A 27,274-nucleotide genomic window follows, 5' to 3' on the forward strand; every position below is an offset into this window, starting at 1 on the left:
GGTACTGCGCCCACAATGCATGTGCGCTGTGTGCCAGGCACCTCTGGCACCCACCTAGTTATGGCCCTGCTGAGGAGGAATTACGAGGAGGGTGCGGGCAGGGACACGGAGATGGAATTATGGGGAGGGTGCCAGCAGGGACACTGAGGAGGAATTACGAGGAGGGTGCGGGCAGGGACACTGAGGAGGAATTACGAGGAGGGTGCGGGCAGGGACACCGAGATGGAATTACGGGGAGGGTGCAGGCAGGGAGACTGAGGGGGAATTTTGAGGAGTGTGCAGGCAGGGAGATTGAGGAGGAATTATGAGGAGGGTGCAGGCAGGGAGATTGAGGAGGAATTATGAGGAGGGTGCAGGCAGGGAGATTGAGGGGGAATTATGAGGAGGGTGCAGTCAGGGAGATTGAGGGGGAATTATGAGGAGGGTGCAGTCAGGGAGATTGAGGGGGAATTATGAGGAGGGTGCAGTCAGGGAGATTGAGGGGGAATTATGAGGAGGGTGCTGGTAGGGACGGGTTCACTACGATATGCCGGCGGTCGGGCTCCCGGCGACCAGCATACCGGCGCCGGGAGCCTGACCGCCGGCTTACCTACAGTGTGGCGAGCGCAAATGAGCCCCTTGCGGGCTCGCTGCGCTCGCCACGCTACGGGCACAGTGGCACGTTACACGCGCCACGCTATTTTATTCTCCCTCCAGGGGGGTCGTGGACCCCCACGAGGGAGAATAAGTGTCGGTATGCCGGCTGTCGGGATCCCGGCGCCGGTATACTGTGCGCCGGGATCCCGTCAGTCGGCATACTGAAGACCACCCGGTAGGGACACTGAGGGGGAATTACGGGGAGATTCTGGCAGGGACACTGAGAGGGAATTACAGGAGTGTATGAGCAGGGTCACTGAGGGGGCAGTTACAGGAATGGTGCGGGCAGTGACACTAAGGGTGAATTACAAGGAGGGTGTGGACAGGGGCACCGAGGGGATATATGCACACATACATACAGTTAAAAAACCCTCTCTAGGTGTGATTGCACTACATGTCCCAGCAAATCCAATTGACAAGGTGTGCTGGGACTTGTAGTCTCAACACAGCTGGACAGGCAGTCACTGGTCTAGATACCTCTCCATACAGAGCTCTTTGTAAGCTGTGATCCAGACTGCTAGGATAGACCATGCAGTGCAGCTACGGTACCGCAGAAAATGTACAGGTATGCTCATGCTGCACTGCTGACTGGTACTGATTGTAGTGGCTGGTGTTTTCTGACAGACTGCGTGGGACCAATGAGAAGGGGAGCAGATGAGGAAGAGGAGGTGCCTCGCCCCTCCCCATACCTGGAAGTGCCCCGCTCCCTGGCTATATTCACCATCATTGTGACTGTATTCACAGAGAGTGTCAGAGTGCAATATGCGTCTGAGAGTCCAGCAGTGCTAAGGGATGTACTCAGTGAGAACTACTATGTCATTCTACCCCCTGGCACGGGTTTTACTGCCGGGCGGCGCCCCCCTCTTGGCGGGCGCCCCTGGCAAGTGCCATCCTGGCCAATAGGAAGATACACCCCTGCCAGCATCCACTTAGGACGTCAGAGAAACCTCTGATATAGGGCCTAATTCAAACTAGAGATGAGCGGGTTCGGTTCCTCGGAATCCGAACCCGCCCGAACTTCATGTTTTTTTTCACGGGTCCGAGCGACTCGGATCTTCCCGCCTTGCTCGGTTAACCCGAGCGCGCCTGAACGTCATCATGACGCTGTCGGATTCTCGCGAGACTCGGATTCTATATAAGGAGCCGCGCGTCGCCGCCATTTTCACACGTGCATTGAGATTGATAGGGAGAGGACGTGGCTGGCGTCCTCTCCATTTAGATTAGAAGAGAGAGAGTGAGATTGATTTGAGACAGAGACACTTGATTTACTGGAGCTTAGGAGTACTGTAGAGAGTGCAGAGTTTAGTAGTGACTGACCACAGTGACCACCAGACAGTGCAGTTTTATTTAATATAATCCGTTCTCTGCCTGAAAAAAACGATACACAGTGACTCAGTCACATACCATATCTGTGTGCACTGCTCAGCCCAGTGTGCTGCATCATCTATGTATATATCTGACTGTGCTCACACACCTTATAATTGTGGGGGAGACTGGGGAGCAGTGCCAGTTATAGGTTATAGCAGGAGCCAGGAGTACATATTATTAAAATTAAACAGTGCACACTTTTGCTGCAGGAGTGCCACTGCCAGTGTGACTGACCAGTGACCTGACCACACTGACCACCAGTATAGTTAGTAGTATACTATATTGTGATTGCCTGAAAAAGTTAAACACTCGTCGTGTGACTTGTGTGGTGTTTTTTTTTTTTATTCTATAAAAAACTCATTCTGCTGACAGACAGTGTCCAGCAGGTCCGTCATTATATAATATATACCTGTCCGGCTGCAGTAGTGATATATATATATTTTTTATATCATTATTTATCATCCAGTCGCAGCAGACACAGTACGGTAGTTCACGGCTGTAGCTACCTCTGTGTCGGCACTCGGCAGTCCATCCATAATTGTATACCACCTACCCGTGGTTTTTTTTTCTTTCTTCTTTATACATACATACTACATCTCTTTATCAACCAGTCTATATTAGCAGCAGACACAGTACAGTAGTCCACGGCTGTAGCTACCTCTGTGTCGGCACTCGGCAGTCCATCCATAATTGTATACCACCTACCCGTGGGTTTTTTTTCTTTTTTCTTTATACATACATACTACATCTCTTTATCAACCAGTCTATATTAGCAGCAGACACAGTACAGTACGGTAGTCCACGGCTGTAGCTACCTCTGTGTCGGCACTCGGCAGTCCGTCCATAATTGTATACCACCTACCCGTGGTTTTTTTTTCTTTCTTCTTTATACATACATACTACATCTCTTTATCAACCAGTCTATATTAGCAGCAGACACAGTACAGTAGTCCACGGCTGTAGCTACCTCTGTGTCGGCACTCGGCAGTCCATCCATAATTGTATACCACCTACCCGTGGTTTTTTTTTCTTTCTTCTTTATACATACATACTACATCTCTTTATCAACCAGTCTATATTAGCAGCAGACACAGTACAGTACGGTAGTCCACGGCTGTAGCTACCTCTGTGTCGGCACTCGGCAGTCCGTCCATAATTGTATACCACCTACCCGTGGTTTTTTTTTCTTTCTTCTTTATACATACATACTACATCTCTTTATCAACCAGTCTATATTAGCAGCAGACACAGTACAGTAGTCCACGGCTGTAGCTACCTCTGTGTCAGCACTCGGCAGTCCATCCATAATTGTATACCACCTACCCGTGTTTTTTTCTTTTCTTTCTTCTTTATACATACTACATCTCATTATCAACCAGTCTATATTAGCAGCAGACACAGTACGGTAGTCCACGGCTGTAGCTACCTCTGTGTCGGCACTCGGCAGTCCGTCCATAATTGTATACCACCTACCCGTGTTTTTTTTTCTTTCTTCTTTATACATACTACATCTCATTATCAACCAGTCTATATTAGCAGCAGACACAGTACGGTAGTCCACGGCTGTAGCTACCTCTGTGTCGGCACTCGGCAGTCCATCCATAATTGTATACCACCTACCCGTGGTTTTTTTTTTTCTTCTTTATACATACTACATCTCATTATCATCCAGTCTATATTAGCAGCAGACACAGTACAGTACGGTAGTCCACGGCTGTAGCTACCTCTGTGTCGGCACTCGGCAGTCCGTCCATAATTGTATACCACCTACCCGTGGTTTTTTTTTTCTTTCTTCTTTATACATATTACATCTCATTATCAACCAGTCTATATTAGCAGCAGACACAGTACGGTAGTCCACGGCTGTAGCTACCTCTGTGTCGGCACTCGGCAGTCCATCCATAATTGTATACCACCTACCCGTGTTTTTTTTTTCTTTCTTCTTTATACATACATACTACATCTCTTTATCAACCAGTCTATATTAGCAGCAGACACAGTACAGTAGTCCACGGCTGTAGCTACCTCTGTGTCGGCACTCGGCAGTCCATCCATAATTGTATACCACCTACCCGTGGTTTTTTTTTCTTTCTTCTTTATACATACATACTACATCTCATTATCATCCAGTCTATATTAGCAGCAGACACAGTACAGTACAATAGTCCACGGCTGTAGCTACCTCTGTGTCGGCACTCGGCAGTACATCCATAATTGTATACTAGTATCCATCCATCTCCATTGTTTACCTGAGGTGCCTTTTAGTTGTGCCTATTAAAATATGGAGAACAAAAATGTTGTGGTTCCAAAATTAGGGAAAGATCAAGATCCACTTCCACCTCGTGCTGAAGCTGCTGCCACTAGTCATGGCCGAGACGATGAAATGCCAGCAACGTCGTCTGCCAAGGCCGATGCCCAATGTCATAGTACAGAGCATGTCAAATCCAAAACACCAAATATCAGTAAAAAAAGGACTCCAAAACCTAAAATAAAATTGTCGGAGGAGAAGCGTAAACTTGCCAATATGCCATTTACCACACGGAGTGGCAAGGAACGGCTGAGGCCCTGGCCTATGTTCATGGCTAGTGGTTCAGCTTCACATGAGGATGGAAGCACTCAGCCTCTCGCTAGAAAACTGAAAAGACTCAAGCTGGCAAAAGCACCGCAAAGAACTGTGCGTTCTTCGAAATCCCAAATCCACAAGGAGAGTCCAATTGTGTCGGTTGCGATGCCTGACCTTCCCAACACTGGACGTGAAGAGCATGCGCCTTCCACCATTTGCACGCCCCCTGCAAGTGCTGGAAGGAGCACCCGCAGTCCAGTTCCTGATAGTCAGATTGAAGATGTCAGTGTTGAAGTACACCAGGATGAGGAGGATATGGGTGTTGCTGGCGCTGGGGAGGAAATTGACCAGGAGGATTCTGATGGTAAGGTGGTTTGTTTAAGTCAGGCACCCGGGGCGACACCTGTTGTCCGTGGGAGGAATATGGCCATTGACATGCCTGGTGAAAATACCAAAAAAATCAGCTCTTCGGTGTGGAAGTATTTCACCAGAAATGCGGACAACATTTGTCAAGCCGTGTGTTCCCTTTGTCAAGCTGTAATAAGTAGGGGTAAGGACGTTAACCACCTCGGAACATCCTCCCTTATACGTCACCTGCAGCGCATTCATAATAAGTCAGTGACAAGTTCAAAAACTTTGGGCGACAGCGGAAGCAGTCCACTGACCAGTAAATCCCTTCCTCTTGTAACCAAGCTCACGCAAACCACCCCACCAACTCCCTCAGTGTCAATTTCCTCCTTCCCCAGGAATGCCAATAGTCCTGCAGGCCATGTCACTGGCAATTCTGACGAGTCCTCTCCTGCCTGGGATTCCTCCGATGCATCCTTGCGTGTAACGCCTACTGCTGCTGGCGCTGCTGTTGTTGCTGCTGGGAGTCGATGGTCATCCCAGAGGGGAAGTCGTAAGCCCACTTGTACTACTTCCAGTAAGCAATTGACTGTCCAACAGTCCTTTGCGAGGAAGATGAAATATCACAGCAGTCATCCTGCTGCAAAGCGGATAACTGAGGCCTTGACAACTATGTTGGTGTTAGACGTGCGTCCGGTATCCGCCGTTAGTTCACAGGGAACTAGACAATTTATTGAGGCAGTGTGCCCCCGTTACCAAATACCATCTAGGTTCCACTTCTGTAGGCAGGCGATACCGAGAATGTACACGGACGTCAGAAAAAGACTCACCAGTGTCCTAAAAAATGCAGTTGTACCCAATGTCCACTTAACCACGGACATGTGGACAAGTGGAGCAGGGCAGACTCAGGACTATATGACTGTGACAGCCCACTGGGTAGATGTATGGACTCCCGCCGCAAGAACAGCAGCGGCGGCACCAGTAGCAGCATCTCGCAAACGCCAACTCTTTCCGAGGCAGGCTACGCTTTGTATCACCGCTTTCCAGAATACGCACACAGCTAAAAACCTCTTACGGCAACTGAGGAAGATCATCGCAGAATGGCTTACCCCAATTGGACTCTCCTGTGGATTTGTGGCATCGGACAACGCCAGCAATATTGTGTGTGCATTAAATATGGGCAAATTCCAGCACGTCCCATGTTTTGCACATACCTTGAATTTGGTGGTGCAGAATTTTTTAAAAAACGACAGGGGCGTGCAAGAGATGCTGTCGGTGGCCAGAAGAATTGCGGGACACTTTCGGCGTACAGGCACCACGTACAGAAGACTGGAGCACCACCAAAAACTACTGAACCTGCCCTGCCATCATCTGAAGCAAGAAGTGGTAACGAGGTGGAATTCAACCCTCTATATGCTTCAGAGGTTGGAGGAGCAGCAAAAGGCCATTCAAGCCTATACAATTGAGCACGATATAGGAGGTGGAATGCACCTGTCTCAAGTGCAGTGGAGAATGATTTCAACGTTGTGCAAGGTTCTGATGCCCTTTGAACTTGCCACACGTGAAGTCAGTTCAGACACTGCCAGCCTGAGTCAGGTCATTCCCCTCATCAGGCTTTTGCAGAAGAAGCTGGAGACATTGAAGGAGGAGCTAACACGGAGCGATTCCGCTAGGCATGTGGGACTTGTGGATGGAGCCCTTAATTCGCTTAACAAGGATTCACGGGTGGTCAATCTGTTGAAATCAGAGCACTACATTTTGGCCACCGTGCTCGATCCTAGATTTAAAACCTACCTTGGATCTCTCTTTCCGGCAGACACAAGTCTGCTGGGGTTGAAAGACCTGCTGGTGAGAAAATTGTCAAGTCAAGCGGAACGCGACCTGTCAACATCTCCTCCTTCACATTCTCCCGCAACTGGGGGTGCGAGGAAAAGGCTCAGAATTCCGAGCCCACCCGCTGGCGGTGATGCAGGGCAGTCTGGAGCGACTGCTGATGCTGACATCTGGTCCGGACTGAAGGACCTGACAACGATTACGGACATGTCGTCTACTGTCACTGCATATGATTCTCTCAACATTGAAAGAATGGTGGAGGATTATATGAGTGACCGCATCCAAGTAGGCACGTCACACAGTCCGTACTTATACTGGCAGGAAAAAGAGGCAATTTGGAGGCCCTTGCACAAACTGGCTTTATTCTACCTAAGTTGCCCTCCCACAAGTGTGTACTCCGAAAGAGTGTTTAGTGCCGCCGCTCACCTTGTCAGCAATCGGCGTACGAGGTTACATCCAAAAAATGTGGAGAAGATGATGTTCATTAAAATGAATTATAATCAATTCCTCCGCGGAGACATTGACCAGCAGCAATTGCCTCCACAAAGTACACAGGGAGCTGAGATGGTGGTTTCCAGTGGGGACGAATTGATAATCTGTGAGGAGGGGGATGTACACGGTGATATATCGGAGGATGATGATGAGGTGGACATCTTGCCTCTGTAGAGCCAGTTTGTGCAAGGAGAGATTAATTGCTTCTTTTTTTGGGGGGGGGGGTCCAAACCAACCCGTCATATCAGTCACAGTCGTGTGGCAGACCCTGTCACTGAAATGATGGGTTGGTTAAAGTGTGCATGTCCTGTTTATACAACATAAGGGTGGGTGGGAGGGCCCAAGGACAATTCCATCTTGCACCTCTTTTTTCTTTTCTTTTTCTTTGCGTCATGTGCTGTTTGGGGAGGGTTTTTTGGAAGGGCCATCCTGCGTGACACTGCAGTGCCACTCCTAGATGGGCCCGGTGTTTGTGTCGGCCACTAGGGTCGCTTATCTTACTCACACAGTCAGCTACCTCATTGCGCCTCTTTTTTTCTTTGCGTCATGTGCTGTTTGGGGAGGGTTTTTTGGAAGGGCCATCCTGCGTGACACTGCAGTGCCACTCCTAGATGGGCCCGGTGTTTGTGTCGGCCACTAGGGTCGCTTATCTTACTCACACAGTCAGCTACTTCATTGCGCCTCTTTTTTTCTTTGCGTCATATGCTGTTTGGGGAGTGTTTTTTGGAAGGGCCATCGTGCGTGACACTGCAGTGCCACTCCTAGATGGGCCCGGTGTTTGTGTCGGCCACTAGGGTCGCTTATCTTACTCACACAGTCAGCTACCTCATTGCGCCTCTTTTTTTCTTTGCGTCATGTGCTGTTTGGGGAGGGTTTTTTGGAAGGGCCATCCTGCGTGACACTGCAGTGCCACTCCTAGATGGGCCCGGTGTTTGTGTCGGCCACTAGGGTCGCTTATCTTACTCACACAGTCAGCTACCTCATTGCGCCTCTTTTTTTCTTTGCGTCATGTGCTATTTGGGGAGGGTTTTTTGGAAGGGACATCCTGCGTGACACTGCAGTGCCACTCCTAGATGGGCCCGGTGTTTGTGTCGGCCACTAGGGTCGCTTATCTTACTCACACAGCTACCTCATTGCGCCTCTTTTTTTCTTTGCGTCATGTGCTGTTTGGGGAGGGTTTTTTGGAAGGGACATCCTGCGTGACACTGCAGTGCCACTCCTAGATGGGCCCGGTGTTTGTGTCGGCCACTAGGGTCGCTTATCTTACTCACACAGCGACCTCGGTGCAAATTTTAGGACTAAAAATAATATTGTGAGGTGTGAGGTATTCAGAATAGACTGAAAATGAGTGTAAATTATGGTTTTTGAGGTTAATAATACTTTGGGATCAAAATGACCCCCAAATTCTATGATTTAAGCTGTTTTTTAGGGTTTTTTGAAAAAAAACACCCGAATCCAAAACACACCCGAATCCGACAAAAAAAATTCGGTGAGGTTTTGCCAAAACGCGGTCGAACCCAAAACACGGCCACGGAACCGAACCCAAAACCAAAACACAAAACCCGAAAAATTTCCGGCGCTCATCTCTAATTCAAACCTGATCGCAGCAGCAAATTTGTTAGCAGTTGGGCAAAACCATGTGCACTGCAGGGGGGGCAGATGTAACATGTGCAGAGAGAGTTAGATTTGGTTGTGGTATCATACCTCCCAACATGACCCTCTCCAGGAGGGACATACTGTAGTGCTCTGCTTCTGGACTTTTCTCTTAATGTATGATTGCCGGCACCTGTTTTGAACAGGTTAATGGATAAGAAAGGTGTTTCACCACAGGTGCTGGTAATCATAAATGAAGAGGGAAGTCCAGGAGCAGAGTATTCTGTCCCTCCTGTAGAGGGTTATGTTGGGAGGTATGTGGTATGTTCAAACTGAAATCTAAATTGCAGTGTAAAAATAAAGCAGCCAGTATTTATCTTGCACAGAAACAAAATAACCTACACCAGGCATTCCCAACCACGGTCCTTAAGGCACACCAACAGTGCAGGTTTTACTGATATCCAGGCTGCAGCACAGATGGTTAAATCAAAATAACTGAGCTACTAATGAAGTCACCTGTGTTCAAGCCTGGATATCACTAAAACCTGCACTGTTAGTGTGCCTTGAGGACCGTGGTTGGGAATGCCTGACCTACACAAATCTAACTCTCTCTGCACATGTTAAATCTGCCCCTCCCCCCTGCAGTGCACATGGTTTTGCCTAACTGCTAACAAATTTGCTGCTGCAATCAACTCTGAATTACCCTCATAGACTGCTTAAACATAAGCTGATGCACTACAAGTACTACAGTGACTTGCATATGTTAAACTGTTTTCCCTACAACTGATTAACTGCATATACTGTTGATTAAACCTAAGCTGGTACAGTGCAAGTACTACAGGGACCTGCATATCTAGAACTGTTTTCCCTACCGCTAATTAATTGCATAGATTGTTATTTAAACCTAAGTCTTTGCACTACAAGTACTACGGTGACCTGAATATGTAGAACTGTTTTCCCTACAGCTAATTAATTGCATAAAATGTTTAAACCTAAAGGGCCCTACTCACTGGCCGACCCGCCGCCGAGCTACCCGACGGCGGATACGGCCGACGAGCGACCCGGCGGCGGGGGGGCAGTGACGGGGGGAGTGAAGTGTCTTCACTCCCCCCATCACGCGGCTGCATTGAAGTGCAGGCAAATATGGACGAGATCGTCCATATTGGCCTGCATGCACAGCCGACGGGAGACCAGCGATGAACGAGTGCGGGGCAGCGCATCGTTCATCGCAGGAGTCTCCACACTGAAAGATATGAACGAGTTCTCGTTCATTTATGAACGAGATCGTTCATATCTTTCAAAAAATCGGCCAGTGGGGCCCTTTAGCTAGTGCACTACAAGTACTACAGGGAACTGCATGTGTTGGACTGTTTTAACTAAAGCTGATTAATTGCATAGACTGTTGCTTAAACCTAAGCTGGTGTAGTACAAGTACTACAGTGACCTGAATGTGTTGTACTGTCTTCAAAGGGCTTTTCTTTTCTACATAAACCATTTGCTTAAACTTCAGGTGTTGCACTACAAATACCAAAGTATTCTGCATGTGGTGAACCATTTTTACTAAAGTTGATTAATTACATAGACCAGTGGTTCCCAAAATTTTTCGAAATACAGCTCCGTAGAGTACCAGAAATTTTTTCACCGCACTCCAATGCCAACATTTTCTTATTTAGAAATTTAGAAAGAAAAATTAATTAAATTGTATTTATATGTCATGCTTAGGTTCAATAATGTGGTGATTTGCTTCTGGTTGTCCACATATTTTATAATTGGCAGCTACAAGCACAGGTTTTGCCTATTACATTGAAGATAAATACTTTGAATTGGCCCTGGACCACCAAACCAAGGCAACCCTGCAAGTATCCTGAGGCACCCCAGGGTGCCACGGCACACAGTTTGAGAACCACTGACATAGACTGTTTTTATAAACATCTTAGTGATATTTGGTGGACCCCTTTCTTTGAAAGTAAAGCATTCATAACCAAGAACCAGAAATAACGACACTGAGACTTGAATTTTGGCAGAAAATTGTTAGCTATTTATTTGTCCCTAACCATTAGGAAACCTGTAAATAAAGAGATTAATTTAATATGCCGCTCCAGCTGGCATATGGTGGCGGCCCAAAAGAACGGCTCAATTAATCTAAATTAACCTTAAATAACTTAACCCTATAAATTTACTAAAAACTTACCATAAACCGGTAATAGGTGACAACTCAACCCCCACAGTGACTACCCACCGCTCCTGGGTGCCCTGCCGCTGCCTTCCCGGACGGGTGGTCAAGCGGCCATAAGTCGATGGAGGTGAGTGCACCAAAACCACAACAAACTGTAAAACACTATAGTTTTCTCTACAATACCAAACTGCCGTTCTTTTCCGCCAATAAATAGCCAACGAAAACAGCCAACAACTTTAAAGCCAAAGCACCACGTGCCAAAATTTCCAACTACCAGGGCGGGAGGGTGGGAAACCAAATCACCAAGAGACTTAAGATGGCTTCACCTTCCCTATATATATCAAGCCCTCCCCCTAAAGAAGGCTGTACTTTCCTCACAGCTAGGTCCACCCCTCCCCAGATGTTTAACTCTTTTCTCTCCTATGCAGTCAATACTCTCTCCTAAACATCTTAGTGATATTTGGTGGACCCCTTTCTTTGAAAGTAAAGCATTCATAACAAAGAACCAGAAATAATGACACTGAGACTTGAATTTTGGCAGAAAATTGTTAGCTATTTATTTGTCCCTAACCATTAGGAAACCTGTAAATAAAGAGATTAATTTAATATGCCGCTCCAGCTGGCATATGGTGGCGGCCCAAAAGAACGGCTCAATTAATCTAAATTAACCTTAAATAACTTAACCCTATAAATTTACTAAAAACTTACCATAAACCGGTAATAGGTGACAACTCAACCCCCACAGTGACTACCCACCGCTCCTGGGTGCCCTGCCGCTGCCTTCCCGGACGGGTGGTCAAGCGGCCATAAGTCGATGGAGGTGAGTGCACCTAAACCACAACAAACTGTAAAACACTACAGTTTTCTCTACAATACCAAACTGCCGTTCTTTTCCGCCAACAGCGAAAGACTCATCCCCAACAGTCTTTCGCACCGCCACCATAAACCTACCCTAACTCCTGCAAAGCGAAACCTAGATCCTCCAGAAAAAACATCATCCCCTCATTGGATAGATGTACTCCATCGCGCCGGAAAAGGTGGCTGTCTCTGAAACGTATCCTCGGGTGGCGAACCACCCTCCCACCGTGGGACAGCACCCACTTTGCCACCGCTCCGTTCACCTTTTTCCGGGCCTCATCAATCTGGCGACCATCCGCCACACCCCTCCAACACAATCTCGGCACCATCATGGAAAAAACCAACACACAATTGGTCCATGCCGCGGTCACACTTGCCAGATCCTGTATCATGGCCCACCGCAGATCCAAGGATGTCCTCTTCCCCAAGTCATTGCCACCAAGATGGACAACCAACACCTTAGGGACCCCATGCTTGCTGGCCTGACTCACTAACCTACTCCTCAGCTCGCCCCACATCATTCCTCGCCAGCCAAGCCATCTGACACCCTGTACTCCAAGCAATGCCTGAGACCCTTCCGAGGCCACAAACCTGGCCGCCCAATAAATATAAGAGTGGCCAACCACCCAAATGGTCAAATTGTCGTCAAACCATCCTGAAGGGAAAAAGAGGGGTAGAATTGATTACTAAGAGGCTTATTATTTGTTTATACTGAAGGATCTGCCAAAAAAGAAAACTTTAGATCTCGCTATTGTAGCAGTCACGGCCTAGCCAACTGCACCATGTTTCATAGCCAATTTAAGAGCGCAATTAAAGACACAAAGGGGGAAAGATCAAATAAAACAAACAAAATAAAAACAGGGGGGGGAGGGGGGGGAGGGGGGGGGTATAAAATGGGAAACACATGTAATAACTCAGCTGGAGGTGAAACGTAAAGACCTGCTGAGGGACTCTGATTAGACCAAATTAGCCGAATTGTAGATTAGAATTCAGTCCGTCAAGTCAGGCAAAAAATCGCAAATAACTCCAGACCCCCGCTGCCGACTCATGCCAGCAACGGCGAGTAGCTAATCCCTGAGTAGGATAAAACGAAACAAAAAGGGGGTAACATCAACAGACGCACAACACCATAAATTCACAGAACTGCAACAACATAATACATTGCAACTTTAAACAACGCACCAAGCGCAAACCGCCCGCTCATGTGACGGGGCGAATATATCGTCTATAACTTGACGACTTCCATCGCCCCACCGCCTGTATTTCAGTTCTGGAGCAACCCGCCGCAGCAGCCGATGTCGCTGCGCCTATGCGAAAGGAATGGGTACCGAAAGCAGTGGGTGGGAGGCCCAAGCCCGCCAAACAGCGACTCAGCATCCATCGAAACTGATATTTCGTGACTGGCAGCCCATCATAATGCAACAGCCAAGACCCCTCTTTAACGGGTCGCACCACCACGTATTGCCTTGCCAGCCCCACCGGGCAAACGCTCTCCTCTAGCGCTGGAACCATTGTAACCCAGCGCCCTCTCCCCACTTGATCCGTCTTGGATCGTCGCAACCTGCACAGCAAGGACCTCTCACCCACTACTACGTCTCCGACCAGCATGCGCGAATCTGCTCTCTTGGAAGGCGCTACCAACTCAGAAACTCGAAAGGCCCCGTGGTAAGCCATTGAGAACGCCAAACTAAACAAAAGCGTCTCAAACCTGGACGACGCGACTCGCCCTACTGCCTCGATGACGGCCGGCAACAACGCCGCATCGATGGGCCGCCTCCTATCCGGTGGCGACGGCGCGACTCGCACCCACCCTTTCATTGCCTTCCGCAGAACCTCGCTTTTTGTTACGCCAGGGACGCCTCGCAGCTTGCAGAAAAATGATATGCCTGCCAAATACCGCGAAACCACTGCTCGTGACCTACCGGAGACGTACAGCTCCCACATAAACGAAAGCATCAGCCTATGCCTGCTCTTACCTTGATGCTGACGCCCCTGTACAAACTCCTCCCATTCACTCCAAGCTTGTCCGTACACCTTGAGCGTGGCCGGCGCGATTGACCGCAACGCTAGACCCTCCAGTCCGGCCCGATCACCTGCCAAACATAACCAGGACAGTGAAAACCTTGCTCTTCAGCCTCAGGTGCCAAATCCCAAAATCTCTCCCACTGTCCACGCGACAACGCGTCTGCGATTCCGTTTTCTAAACCGGGCACGTGCTGCGCTCGGAACCATAGGTTCCTACGTAAGCATGTCAAAAGCAATTGCCCAAGTACCCGCAGTACCACTAGCGATTTCGCCCTCTGGTTATTTATCGCATGCACCACGCCCAGATTATCGCACCTGAACACTATGCTGCGGTTAGCTAACCGATCGCCCCAAACTTCCAACGCTACCATAATGGGAAAAAGCTCCAGCAGCACCAGATCTCTTGTAAGACCCTCGCTATGCCAATTTGCCGGCCAAGATGCCGCGCACCACGATCCCTCCAGAAAACAACCGAATCCAGAGGCACCTGCAGCATCAGTAAAAAGCTGCAAACTCTCGCTGTCAACGGCTGGCGCTTGCCATATTCTCACCCCGTTAAAATCCTCCAGGAACGAAGCCCAGACGGCCAAATCCCTTTTTAATTCCGAGGACAATCGGACGAAATGATGCGGCCTGGCACACCCCGCTGTTGCCCTTTCGAGCTTCCGGCAGAAAACCCTGCCCATCGGTATTACCCGACAAGCAAAATTCAACATGCCCAGCAAAGACTGCGCCTGCCGCAGCGTGACCTTACGCGAGCCGCTGAAACGGCAAATAGTTTTGCGGAGCTTTGACACTTTGTCCTGGGGCAGGCGACACTCTCCCGCCACGGTGTCAATTTCAATCCCCAAAAATGAAAGACAGGAGGCCGGACCCTCCGTTTTATCCCTGGCTACCGGGACACCGAAGTGGTAAAAAAGGGCTCGTGTGCTAAACAGCAAATCGCCGCATCTTGTGCCAGTAGCCGGCCCCGCACACAGGAAATCATCGAGGTAATGTGCAATCCCGTGACCGCCTGACGCAGACTCCACGCACCAATGAAGAAAAGTGCTAAAGCGCTCGAAAAACGCGCACGAAACGGAACATCCCATCGGCAGACATTTGTCGATGAAATACTCCGCCCCAATCCGAAAACCCATAAAGCGAAATGAGTCCGGATGCAATGGCATTAATCTAAAGGCTGACTCAACATCAATCTTAGCCATGAGGGCCCCGCTCCCGTAGCTGCGGACCATCTCTAGCGCCTCGTCAAATGACTGATACACCACCGAGCAATGAGCCGGTGGTATTGCGTCGTTGACCGATGCCCCTGGCGGGTAAGAAAGATGCTGAATGAGCCGAAAAGCGCCCGGAGTCTTCTTTGGTACTACCCCGACCGGGGAGATGACCAAGTCATCCACCGGGGGTGACTTAAACGGCCCTTCCATCCTGCCCAACCTGACCTCCTTATCCACTTTCTCCCGTAACACAGTCGGCAAGGCTCGGGCGGACTGAAGGTTCCTGTGCGCGCGCACTGACACTTCGCTTGCAACAGGCAAGCGAAAACCAAACTTAAAACCTTCTAACAAAAACTTTGCATCCCTTTTATTGGGATACAGACCCAACCATTTACCCATAGTTTCCAACTTAACTGGCGTTGGTGCTCTGCTGAGCGGTCCCGCTCGCGGCCTGCTTAGGGTAGGGTTGTTTCCCCCGATTGCCTTGTCGTCCCCCTTTGAAACAAGAGGAGGCTGGGTGGGTTCCACCGCACTGCTGGCAAGAGTGGCGAAAACGACACTGTTTGCCAAATGAACATGTTCCGCTGTTAAAAGCGAAGCATTTCCCCCGAGGGGCAGGCCGCCCGCCCATGCGAACGGCCAACCCGCCTGTCTTGGTAAATCCCCCGTCCACGCCCGTTCCCTGCGCTGACGACCCCCCGCGGCACCCACCCGTTCCCTGCTTCTGGGTCTCTTCCTCCCGCTGGGATGCCCGGGTCACTTTGAGCCAGACCTCCACGTCTTTGAACCCAAAGTCCATAACCCGTAACCCGTCCTGCTTCTCCCGAAACTCTTGGTCATATCTCCGCCATTCCGAGCCCGAGGATGTGCGCTGCATGTCGTGCACGAGATGAAGGTACCGGATGATATTCCTGTGTTCCTCCGGCCTGTCCTCCAAATAGCAAGCCGCAAACACCCAAAAACCGGCCAGCCAGTTATCAAAAGACCTGAAAGCTTCTGCCCCCATGCCCTTCGTAGCGGCCGCCGCTTTGTAATCCTTCTTCATGGCCTTAGTCAAACCGAATAAGTCCACAAAGTCACCCCTACGTATCTTTTTGCGGCAGCTGTCTCGCAGCCCCCGCATAACTGCGGTGTACTCGCAGCGCACTACCCCCGGAAGGTCTCGCCTCTTCTTTGCCCTACGCTCCTCTTCACTAATTCGCCTGCGCCGCTTCCGCCTTTTCTGCTGTTTTGCTGCCCTTTTGGCAAGTTTCTCGGCCTCCTTCCTTGCCCTAGCAGTACTATCAGCGTCGGACGCTTGCGACGCCAAAGAGGAGGATGAGGAGGAGGACGAAGAGCTACGCGAACTCGAGCTTGCGGTGGAAATTGAAATAGACTGTACCAACTCACCGGATGCCGTCGACCTCTCCGACCCGGATTGTTCGTCGTCTTCATTCCAATCGTCATCCACCGCGAAGTCTGCCGAATCCCTTTCACCTGGTTCCTCTGTGGAAGACAAAACAAAAGAGGGCCCGGCCCGCGCCTGCGGCGCACGCCGGGCACCCCGAGTGGAATGCGCCATGGCCGTGTTCCCCTGCCGCTCACTGTCTGATCCTAGCTCCAGCTCCGCCGCGGCAGCCCCCAGCTCTCGGCAGGCTCGTGCCACTCGCTGCGCCGCTGATGCCCTGCCATTGCCTGACCCCCTGCGTCCCGCAGCGTGCCCGAAATCCACCTTTGCCCTAGGGGAGGCCACTGCAGCTAATGGCCCCAGAGCCTCCACCACCGTGGCCAGCGCCGACGCTATGGCCCCAGGAGTATCCCATGCGGCGCGACCCCCGGAAACATCGCCCGACGGACGACCGGTCCTTGGTTGGGCGCGAGCCCGTGCCCACCGACCGCCCGATGCACCCCGGGGATCCTGCCCCTCATGCTCTAACCCGAAGGCAAGAGCCCCCCGGCCGGCCCAGTCGCTCTCCCTTTCCGATCCTTCCCCTTCCCTATCCAGGGAAGGAGAAGAATCCCCTGGTCCTGGGGAGGACCCGCTGTCGCGCGCAGCGGCCCGGGCCGCGGCCCTGCGGCCGCTGACCCATTCTCTGTCTCCCCTCCTGCCGCGGGACCCGGTGCGTCCTGCGACGGTCCCAGGGACCTGCTGCCTCCCCGCGCGTGCTCCCCCGCGTGTCACCTGACCCGCGGAGAGTGCACCCGCATGCTGCTGGCGGCCATCTCTTGCTGCCCCTGCTGTGCCCCCATCACTCTTTGCCCTGTCCATGCGCCCAGCGCTGCCTCCCCGAGGCACACGCTGCACCCCCCTAAAACTGTCTCTCCCCCTGCCGAATTCCGGCATCCGGGGAGAAGAAGAAGGTGGCCTATGCAATGCTGGCGCCGCTGTGCGCGCCCGTGCGCGGCCAGCGGCGTCCGGAGCGAGCGTGGGCGCGCGCACCTCGTGCGCGCGCCCCACGTCCTCCCGCCAACGGCCTCCTGGACTGCTCCTCCACTTCGGCCGCCGCGCGAGGCTCCTGTATAGTCCCCGCGCGGCGACCTCCAGCTCCCTCAACCATCCTCACCCCCCGCCCGGCCCGAACAGCCGACCGCGGCGAGGCAGGAGAGACCGTGTCTGACCCACTCGGGCGCCCCCCGCGGCGCGCGGGCGCCCGCAATGATCCCGGGCTCGGCGGCTCCCGGCGGGGACGGCCGCCGCCCGCTGACACTCGAGCGGCCTGCAGGGACCCCTGGTCCCCCACGCCGCCCTCGTCTGGCCGGAGTGCCCGACTCGGCACCTGGCGGCGAGTCCACCCGGGCCCCGCCAGCGCTGCCTGTGGGCGCATTTGAGGAGGCCCTAAGGGCCGGAGCCCCGTCCCCTACGCCGCCCACCGCCGCCTCAGGGCCCGCTCGGCCGTCCGACCCACGGTACCGAGCCGGGGCCCTCAGCACGCGCTGGGGACGAGCGGACATCTCAGCAGACAAAAAAAAAAAAAAAGCAATACCGGGAGGGTCAAGTAAATTCAAATGGTAAGGGGATACTGTAGAGGAGAGCACCAAGAGTGGGTCAGCCCATATACTATAGACACAGCAAGATTCAGCAATAAAACAAGATTTGCTGGCACTGCAGCACTCACCAAACCAAATCACCAAGAGACTTAAGATGGCTTCACCTTCCCTATATATATCAAGCCCTCCCCCTAAAGAAGGCTGTACTTTCCTCACAGCTAGGTCCACCCCTCCCCAGATGTTTAACTCTTTTCTCTCCTATGCAGTCAATACTCTCTCCTTAGTATAATACTGCTCATTCCTTCTAATAAATTGAGACTCTGTTTTCGAAGAAATACTGTTGTCACCATTGTGTCTGAGAGGAGAATTTACCTAAAGGCCTGCTTCTCTGATTATACCCCAAACCCATAGGCGTGCGCAGAGACTGACTGGCGGGTGCCGCTCCGGACTTCCCCCCCTCCACGGCATTATAGTGTTCTCTCACCTCCCCTGTCCTGGATATAGACTGCTCACCTGGGCGTCCCAGATAAGCAGTCTATATCCAGGACAGGGGAGGTGAGAGAACACTAAAACTCTAGAGTGTACTGGAGTACAGTATGAGGCTCTGCCTTCCCTGACTGCACGTCACTGCAGAAAAATTTGTATTCCATAGTGCAAGTATGGTGATCACAAGTAATCGCAAGACAATGGATACATGTGGGCCACATAATTTGATAGAGGGGACTTCCTCAATTTAAAATGTGAGTGTTCCCTGCTTGCAGGACATAGTTGCCTACCCTCCCTGATTCTGCAGTAGACTCCCTGGAATAGCAGCAATCTCCCTGACTACCTAAATAGACCAGTAATCTCCCTGATTGCCCCTTACCACCATTATGTAGCTGTAACATTTTTTTGGGAAAAAAAGAAATCAGAGATACATACATTCAAACGGGATCATCATTGCCATTTCTCTGCATTGGTTATGAGGCAGATGTATCAAGACTGGAGAAGTGATAAAGCAGTGATTAGTGCAAGGTGATAACGCACCAGCCAATCAGCTCCTAACTGCTCATTTACATATTGGAGTTGATTGGCTGGTACGTTATCACCTTGAATTTATCACTGCTTTAGCTCTCCTCCAGGCTTAATACAGCTGCCCCACTGATCCCTATGGCTACATGAATTTAAATAAGGTTTATTGTGGCCACGTACAGTATATAGAACCTGTTGTAAATCACAATACATGAGCAAATCCTGAAAAATGTCAGTGTCTTTTCTTCAATAATTAGATCTTACTAACTTTGGGGCTGATTTACATTTGGCTTTGAGTCATTTTTATGACGCCCCACAGATGTAGCAGTACACATCTGCACTGATAGGTGTTACTTTCACAATCTCCTTGAAATGCTTTTTTGAAAGTAGGCAAGTATGTTGCAGGAGTCATTGATGCAGGTGATTTTTCACAGTGCTAGTAACATTAGTGGTCATTCCGAGTTGTTCGCTCGCTAGCAGTTTTTTGCAGCCGTGCAAACGATATGCCGCCACCCACTGGGAGTGTATTTTAGCTTAGCAGAAGTGCGAACGAAAGGATCGCAGAGCGGCTACAAAAAAATGTTGTGCAGTTTCAGAGTAGCTCCAGACCTATTCAGCGCTTGCGATCACTTCAGACCATTCAGTTCCTGTTTTGACATCACGAAAGCGCCCTGCGTTCAACCAGCCATGCCTGCGTTTTTCCTGACACGCCTGCGTTTTTCCGAACACTCCCTGAAAACGATCAGTTGACACCCAGAAACGCCCTCTTCCTGTCAATCACTCTGCGGCCAGCAGTGCGACTGAAAAGCTTCGGTAGACCTTGTGTGAAACGACATCATTCATTGTATTAGTACGACGCGCGTGCGCATTGCCCCGCATATGCATGCGCAGAAGTGCCGTTTTTTTGCCTGATCGCTGCGCAGCAAACAAAAGCAGCTAGCTATCAACTCGGAATGACCCCCATTGTGTAGTGATCATAGCTGAAAGAGGAGACCTGATCTATTCCAGCAACTGAGAGAGGAAGGTACTAACAGAGGTGTAGCTAGGTGGCATGGTGCCCGGAGCAAGGTTATGTTTTGTTGCTCCCCTCCCCTGTACTCTACTGAATTGGGTGTATGTTACATTTGAAAAGAAACAGTATTTAAAAATCCTAAATTGGTAACAGGGCCAGTGCTAGACCTTGTGGAGATAAGGGCGAAAGATTCCTTTTGGTGCCCACAATGTTTAAAATAAGATGAGTGCATGCCAGAGTCTTGCAACAACAATATAGGGTCATGGCAGTATGGACGGTGTAGTGTGTGTGTGTGTGTGTGTGTGTGTGTGTGTGTGTGAGGGGTAAGGAATAAAAATTGTAAGCTCCCATGGGGCAGGGACTGACGTTATAAGTTCTGCAGCAGCTGGGGCAGAAAGAGGTACTGTAAAAGCCGAGACAGAAAGACGTGCTGCAGCAGCTAGGGCAGAGAGAGTAGCTGTAGCATCTGAAGTGGAGTCATGTGCTGCAGTTTCCGGAAAAGAGAGAGGTGCTGCAGGACTGAAGTAGCCCTGTTGCACAGCTAGCAAACAGTGAGACGTACAGTATAAGGAGGATGGGCAGAGCTCCGGCATGTGCTCGCTGTCAGTATCTTCTGCTGTCCCCTCTAGCCTGCTCAGTTCCCTACCTAGTCTCAGAGTCCGACTGAGTGTGCACCCCCTCTGCTTCTCCTCCTGCTCTGTGGCTGGCAGTGGCCCACGAGAAGGGGGTAGCGGGCGGCAGCATGCCCTCTAACTTTATATCGGTGCCCGGAGCTCGCACCCCTGGGTACTAATTACCCGGGCTCATGTCTGAACGAGGAGCTCAGTGGGGACCCAGGTCCCCCCTTCCTTACCTGACAGCAGCAGCTGTAGCTCTTCTCCTCAGCATGGCTGCACCTCCTGTGATTAGGCCACGCCACCTAAAAAGTACCTGGGCCCAGCCAGGCTCTTTACTGTCCTGGCTATGGGTCATTTCGTCTGTATGGTATGTTTATTTATTTATTTTTTCTGTATAAACCACCTGTGGCTGTGGAGGATAAGTGGGATTCATTCTCTGCAGTCTTAAGCTAAATTATACGCTGGGGATGATTATCCTAATTTTTATTGTCACTGTTTTGTTATTTGTATGCATTGCCTACACTACCAGAACCTATGGGAGACACACAATTTTTCAGTTTGTCCCACCCACCTCCAGAAGTGTGGGCACCCCTCCCACATCCATCCACTCCCTTCCCCATCCTAGTAAAGTTGGCAAAATGGTGAGATAAATCTAGTGAATCTGCGATCTATGGGCCTAATTCAACCTGATCATAGCAGCAAATTTGTTAGCAGATGGGCAAAACCATGGCCCTCATTCCGAGTTGTTCGCTCGGTAAAAATCTTCACATCGCAGCGATTTTCCGCTTAATGCGCATGCGCAATGTCCGCACTGCGACTGCGCCAAGTAAATTTGCTATGTAGTTAGGAATTTTACTCACGGCTTTTTCATCGTTCTGGCGATCGTAATGTGATTGACAGGAAATGGGTGTTACTGGGCGGAAACAGGCCGTTTTATGGGCGTGTGGGAAAAAACGCTACCGTTTCCGGAAAAAACGCAGGAGTGGCCGGAGAAACGGAGGAGTGTCTGGCCGAACGCTGGGTGTGTTTGTGACGTCAAACCAGGAACGACAAGCACTGAACTGATCGCAGATGCCGAGTAAGTCTGGAGCTACTCAGAAACTGCTACGAGGTGTGTAATCGCAATATTGCGAATACATCGTTCGCAATTTTAAGATGCTAAGATTCACTCCCAGTAGGCGGCGGCTTAGCATGAGCAAATCTGCTAAAATCCGCTTGCGAGCGAACAACTCGGAATGAGGGCCCACTGCAGGGGGTGGCAGATATAACATGTACAAAGAGAGTTAGATTTGGGTGAGGTGTGTTCAAACTGTAACCTAAATTGCAGTATAAAAATAAAGCAGCCAGTATTTACCCTGCACAGAAAAAAATAACCCACCCAAATCTAGCTCTCTGCACATGTTATATCTTTCCCCCCTGCAGTGCTCATGGTTTTGCTCATCTGCTAACAAACTTGCTGTTACGATCAACTCTGAATTACCCTCTATGTGTGGGGGGCAGAGCCTAATGACGTGATTCTATGCAATTGTGTAATTTTAGTCCTGCCCCTATGCACACATGTGTGAATCATGGGGTATGGCTTAATTATCCATTTGGCCCATCCCCAACAGCCTACCTGCATATTCTCTCTGGGCTTCTTCTGGTATGATTTCATGTATTGTGTTTTATATTATACTAGCTGAAGTACCCGGCATTGCCCAAGCTTACATTTTCTAGTTATTTTATTCTGTTATAAATGAGTTGGATATAACTGTTAACATATTAAAAATAATTTGTAGCTTTTTAGTTATTACAAGACACCCATGAGGTGGCTTCCAGTGTTGTTTTTGTTTTTGAGGTGTTGCCATTAGCCCTGATCCCCAGCTTTTCTTTTTGTTTTCCTTCTGTTATCAATGTTGCTATTCCAAGGCATTTGGGTACACAACAGTTTTTTGTCTGCCCACCTCCGTTTCTCTCAGGTATTTTGGTTAATTGATTTGTGGTTATTTCAGTCAGTATTTTCAGGTCATTGAATTAGGTCATTTCTGTTAGTTATTACTGTTAATTAAAGTTTCCATCCAACTCCATCCAGTGGAAGGCCCAGAACAGGCTCCCTGTGTCAAATTTCTGGCCAGTATACACCAACAGGAGGTCCAATCAGGACCCCAACCCCGAGTATGTCTTATGGGATCCAATGTTACCCTTCTGTAAAGTTTTCTACCAAATCCATTCAGTGGACGGCCCAAAACATGGTCCCTGGGTCAAAGTTCTTACCGGTACATTCTGACATGAGGTCTGATTGACCCGAGCCCCTAGTATGTTATCTAGGATCCAGTGTTACCATCTGTGAAGTTTTCTTCCAAATCCATTCAGTGGAAGTGCCAGAACAGGCTCCCTGGATCAAATTCTGCCCGGTGCATTCTGATGTGAGGTCTGACCGGGACACTAACCCCCCTCAAACCTGTCCTCGCATTGGTGTCATCCAAATCACGTAGGGGTGTCTGAATGCTAATCCTCCAAAAGCACAAGTCATATGTACGATTTTCTGTAATACTGTACATATGCATATTGGTTGGAGAAAGTATTTGATTATGTGAATTCTTCCTGTTACATGGAAAGGCAATTTTTTTTTCCATATGCAAGATTTAAATAAGAAATGAATGAATAATACAACAATTGCAAAAATATAATCATTCAAATTAAGATGCAAACATCTTGTTATTTGAAATTTCGAATCAACTGTAGCTAATAATAGTGTGTGATTTTCTTGATAACAATTTCTGTAAATTTCAAACATTGGGGTATATTTACTAACATTCGTAATTCTCCCGATTTGGTGGGAGAATAATCACGAATGACATCGAAAGTGTAAAACTGCAACTTTTTGAATTTATTACGACTAATTTACTAAGCTGCCGTATTCTGCATTTTCGGGTTTTCCGATGTCGATGTCATTCGTTTTTTTAGGCAGTGTTTTACGTGAGTGACTTGTAAAACACTGCCGACTTTAATACAATGAATCTCGGCCGGATCTGAGAGATCCGTGCTGGGCTTCATTGTGCACTTTGTTTAAAAAAAAAAAGTTTAAATGTTAAAAAAAAATTGCGTGGGGTCCCCCCTCCTAAGGCAAACCAGCCTCGGGCTCTTTGAGCCGATCCTGGTTGCAGAAATATGGGAAAAAAATGGACAGGGGTTCCCCCATATTTAAGCAACCAGCATCGGGCTCTGCGCCTGGTCCTGGTTCCAAAAATATGGGGGACAAAAAGCGTAGGGGTCCCCCGTATTTTTAAAACCAGCACCGGGCTCCACTAGCTGGACAGATAATGCCACAGCCGGGGGTCACTTTTATACAGTGCCCTGCGGCCGTGGCATCAAATATCCAACTAGTCACCCCTGGCCGGGGTACCCTGGGGGAGTGGGGACCCCTTCAATCAAGGGGTCCCCCCCCCAGCCATCCAAGGGCAAGGGGTGAAGCCCGAGGCTGTCCCCCCCCATCCAATGGGCTGCGGATGGGGGGCTGATAGCCTTTTTGTCAAAGTGTAAGATATTGTTTTTAGTAGCAGTACTACAAGGCCCAGCAAGCCTCCCCCGCATGCTGGTACTTGGAGAACCACAAGTACCAGCATGCGGCGGAAAAATAGGCCCGCTGGTACCTGTAGTACTACTACAAAAAAAATACCCAAAAAAAGACAATACACACACACCTTGAAAGTAAAGTTTTATTACATCCATCCACACAAACATACATACATACTTACCTTATGTTCACACGAGGGTCGGTCCTCTTCTCCAGTAGAATCCATGGGGTACCTGTTGAATAAATTATACTCACCAGATCCAGGGTACCAGGCTCCTCGGATAATCCTTTTGTAATCCACGTACTTGATTAAAAAAATAAAACGGAGACCAGAGCCACGCACTGAATGGTGACCCATGTTTTCACATGGGACCCCTTTCCCCGAATGCCAGAAACCCACTCTGACTGATGTCTAAGTGGGTTTCTTCAGCCAATCAGGGAGCGCCACGTTGTAGCACCCTCCTGATCGGCTGTGTGCTCCTGTACTGTCTGACAGGCGGCACACGGCAGTGTTACAATGTAGCGCCTATGCGCTCCATTGTAACCAATGGTGGGAACTTTCTGCTCAGCGGTTGACCGAAAGTGACCTCACCGCTGACCACAAAGTTCCCACCATTGGTTACAATGGAGCGCATAGGCGCAACATTGTAACACTGCCGTGTGCCGCCTGTCAGACAGTACAGGAGCACACAGCCGATCAGGAGGGTGCTACAACGTGGCGCTCCCTGATTGGCTGAAGAAACCCACTTAGACATCAGTCAGAGTGGGTTTCTGGCATTTGGGGAAAGGAGACCCATGTGAAAACATGGGTCCCCTTTCAGTGCGTGGCTCGGGTCTCCGTTTTATTTTTTTAATCAAGTACGTGGATTACAAAAGGATTATCCGAGGAGCCTGGTACCCTGGATCTGGTGAGTATAATTTATTCAACAGGTACCCCATGGATTCTACTGGAGAAGAGGACCGACCCTCGTGTGAACATAAGGTAAGTATGTATGTATGTTTGTGTGGATGGATGTAATAAAACTTTACTTTCAAGGTGTGTGTGTGTATTGTCTTTTTTGGGGTATTTTTTTAGTAGTAGTACTACAGGTACCAGCGGGCCCATTTTTCCGCCGCATGTTGGTACTTGTGGTTCTCCAAGTACCAGCATGTGGGGGAGGCTTGCTGGGCCTTGTAGTACTGCTACTAAAAACAATATCTTACACTTTGACAAAAAGGCTATCAGCCCCCCATCCGCAGCCCATTGGATGGGGGGGACAGCCTTGGGCTTCACCCCTGGCCCTTGGGTGGCTGGGGGGGGGACCCCTTGATTGAAGGGGTCCCCACTCCCCCAGGGTACCCCGGCCAGGGGTGACTAGTTGGATATTTGATGCCACGGCCGCAGGGCACTGTATAAAAGTGACCCCCGGCTGTGGCATTATCTGTCCAGCTAGTGGAGCCCGGTGCTGGTTTTAAAAATACGGGGGACCCCTACGCTTTTTGTCCCCCGTATTTTTGGAACCAGGGCCAGGCGCAGAGCCCAATGCTGGTTGCTTAAATATGGGGAACCCCTGTCATTTTTTTCCCCATATTTCTGTAACCAGGATCGGCTCAAAGAGCCCGAGGCTGGTTATGCTTAGGAGGGGGGACCCCACGCAATTTTTTTTCAACAAATTAACACTTTCCCACCCCTTCCCACTGATATACATGCACGGATCTCATGGATCCGTGCATGCCTATCCAATCACGGCTCAAAAAAGCAGGTCTGTTTTTTTTTAGCACTTTTTTACGAGTTGTATTTTTTCACGGCAGTGTTTTTTTTTTTTTGGCTTTGCACTTCTTAGTAAATGACCGAGATTCATACTTAAACAGCCGCGTTTTGACCGATGGTGTATTCATTCGTATTTTTTTTGTTGGACTTGCAAAAAAATACGAATGGCCTCATCACTGCCGTGATTTCTGCTTAGTAAATTACCGAGATGACACTTTGAAGAAAAAACGGCATCTAGGACAAAATCGGGACCTTAGTAAATATACCCCATTTACTTATAGCATTTCATTTTAATGCCTGGATAAAATCCAAATGTCTTCATCACCTGCAGCAGGTTTTTGAGATGCTCATTTTTTTTAATCTAAAAATAACATCATGTCTCCTGCATATAAAGCAATCTTTTTAGTTCTGGCACATTTTGATAGGCCAAATATATCAGAATGACTTCTATTTATACACATATTTTGCCAGCATAAATAATGTTGATGTTAGCAGGCAGCCTTAACACCAAGAAGCACAAAGAAAAAATATCACAAATATAACATTTATACTGACTTGCAGCAGTAGCAGAGAAGTCATTTTACCCAGAAAATAAATGTAGAACCATTACTTAATTTTGTAAAATCACCCAAAGAAAAGGCTACATCACTGAATCAGAAGCCTTAGCTGCAGAACATCCACTGATTCATAACTTTCATGTTTCAATTGCAACTTTGTAAAGAAAATTAGTAGAAGTGAGCTAAAACCACATTAGTCAGTGCTCACAATATCATTAACTACATTATTTAATCACTTAACTGATTATTTTTCCCTTCAAACCCTTCAATTTGTTAGCTAATGGACAAAACCATGTGCGCTGCAGGCAGGGGCGGATTGGGCTGCCGGGATACCATGCGAGTTTCCGCTTGGCTGCCCCCCTGCTCCGTTCTTCAGCTTGTCGCTGTGCCGGCTCATAAAGCTGTATGGGCGGATGTTTTCTCAAGAAGCAGCTTTACTGGCCCAGCTGCAGAGCTGGCCCCAGCCATAAGCAAATACCCAGGGCATTTGGTATGCCAAGTGCATACATGCCAAGGCTAGGGGATGGCTCAGCGGGCAACAGCAGTTTTGTGGGCAGCGGCAGTTTACAGTCCTAACTCCTGACTTCTCCACTGGTGCTGGGCACTGCAAATCCTCCAGCACCGCTTCCTCCTCTCCCGGGCCTGTTCCGCCTCCAGCGAGCAGAATTCTATGGGTAAAAAAAAAAAGGGGGGGG

The sequence above is a fragment of the Pseudophryne corroboree genome, chromosome 1 (assembly GCF_028390025.1).
Source record: "Pseudophryne corroboree isolate aPseCor3 chromosome 1, aPseCor3.hap2, whole genome shotgun sequence".
In the NCBI taxonomy this organism is placed as follows: Eukaryota; Metazoa; Chordata; class Amphibia; order Anura; family Myobatrachidae; genus Pseudophryne; species Pseudophryne corroboree.